This window comes from Octodon degus, unplaced genomic scaffold (assembly GCF_000260255.1).
Source record: "Octodon degus isolate 3935 unplaced genomic scaffold, OctDeg1.0 scaffold00235, whole genome shotgun sequence".
NCBI classification, from domain to species: Eukaryota; Metazoa; Chordata; class Mammalia; order Rodentia; family Octodontidae; genus Octodon; species Octodon degus.
In genome coordinates, this window is record NW_004524811.1 from 3,437,173 (window position 1) to 3,439,413 (window position 2,241).

Genomic DNA, 2,241 nt, shown 5'->3' on the forward strand with positions numbered 1-2,241 from the left:
CTGCGGGTTCCCGGAAGGCGGCCTATATAATTCTTTATGCCTATTTTAAAAATATATTCTAATTTTTAATTTTTTTTAACATATTCTATAGGGACTTAAAGTTCATCATATCAATACTTGATGAAAAGTACCGGTTCCATGTTATGCCTAAGATGTTTGACATTCAGACAGATAGTGATAAGCTTAACAGCCTAGGTTGTATGGTAATAACAAGAAGCTTCTCTTCTGGAGGGTTAACAACATAAGTTTGCAGACCAAAATTAGAGAAAAAGGAGGGCCGCAAGGAAAGCCAACATTTTGGCTTAGCCTTCCAAGATCAATTAAGACTCATGGCATATGAGAACTTGTACTGTAACGTCATGTACTTTGGTAGTTTCCAAAATTTTGAGATTAATGAGATTATGGGGCCAAAGAGTAAAGTGATCGATGATGTAGAGTGTGTCTAAGGAGAGTCACATGGAGAGAAAACATTCTCTCAGGCTTTCACAGAGAACACATTGGCCAAGCAATTACCGTGACTCATCCTCATGACTGACACTGAAAAAGGTTCTATAATCTGAGGTACAGGATCTCAGGATAAATCCTGAGGGGATTTCACTGACCTTATCAGATCCAAATGCTAAAATCTTGTTGCATGGGTGCTGCTTTAGCTTGGTCTTAACCATCCAGCAGAAAAGTATAAAAACGATGTATAAGAAGTAAAGCCATGTTATGTTGAGCTGTAGGGACTCAGGTCAACAATTTCTGGCATTGCCAGTCAAGCAGAAGACCCAATTCTTTTATGGACTATTGAACTCTTTTAGAATATTTTGCTGAGTGTACACACCTATAATATTTAAATGATGGAACTTAACAGAAAGGCATACAGAAGAATGTCCATTTTGTATCTGTGTATTCAAAGTGGTTAGTATAGATATATAGTTGCATTCTCTTAATGAATAGAGGGATTTGTTCTAATGGTGTTTGTATATAGGACATCAAGTCTGCATCTTGTAGAGCAATTAGCCACCAGAAAGTATGTGTGCAATGTGTTAATTATTGAAACGGTCCTACCAATTTCATTTGAAACTCTCTCATTGCTATTTGTTTCTCAATTAAATTATGGAAAAAATTCTAGCAAATAGAATTCAGCAAATCATCAAGAAGATTATACACCATGACCATGTAGGATTCATCCCAGTGTGCAAATGTGGGTCAATTTATGCAAATCTATACATGTAATAACTTATATCAGTAGAGCAAAATCTAAAAACCACATGATCATTTCAATTGATGCAGAAAAGGCTTTTGAAAAAGTCCAACAATCATTCATGTTCAAAGTCCTAGAGAAAATTGGAATAGAAGGCCTCTACTTCAATCTGATAAAAGCCTTCTATGACAATCTAGCTGCTAACATACTTCTAAAAGAGTAAAATTTTGAAATATTATACTCTCAGATGTAGCACAAGTCAAGGATGTCCTCTTTCACCACTTCTATTCAATATAGTTCTAAAATCACTAGCTAGATCCATTAGAAAAGAGAGAGAAATAAAAAGAATAAGACTAGGTAAAGAAGTTAAATTAAACTCATTTGCAGATGACATATTTTACTTGCAAAACTGAAAAACTCCACCAATAAGCTACTAGAATTGATACATTAATTCAATAGCATAACAAGATACAAAGTCAATACCCAAAACTCAATAATATTTCTCTATATAGATTACAAACACTGAGAGAGAAATTACAGAAACAATACCTTTTACAATAGCACCACGGAAAATGAAATATCTTGGAATTAATCTAATTATGGAAGTCAAATATCTATTAAATGGAAATTGTAGTACTCTGCAAAAAGAAATCATAGAGGATTTTGGAAAAAGCAAAGATATTTCCTGTTCCTGGGTAGGCAGAATCAACATTGTGAAGATAGCCATACTCCCAAAATTGCTGCACAGACTTGTGAGCTGCACAGATTTTTAATGCAACCCTTATAAAATTACCACCAAAATACCACACAGACCTAGAGAAATCATTCCTAAAATGTATTTGAGGCCGGAAAAGACCTAGAATAGCAACGGTTATTCCAGGAAAGAAAGACAAAGCAGGAGGAATTAAAATTCCTGACTTGAAATTATACTACAAAGCTACTGTGGTACAATCAGCCTGGTACTGGCATTGAAATAGACCTGAGGATCAATGGAGAAGATTAGAACACGCAGAAACCTCTACAAACACACTCAAACAATTTATCTTAGATAA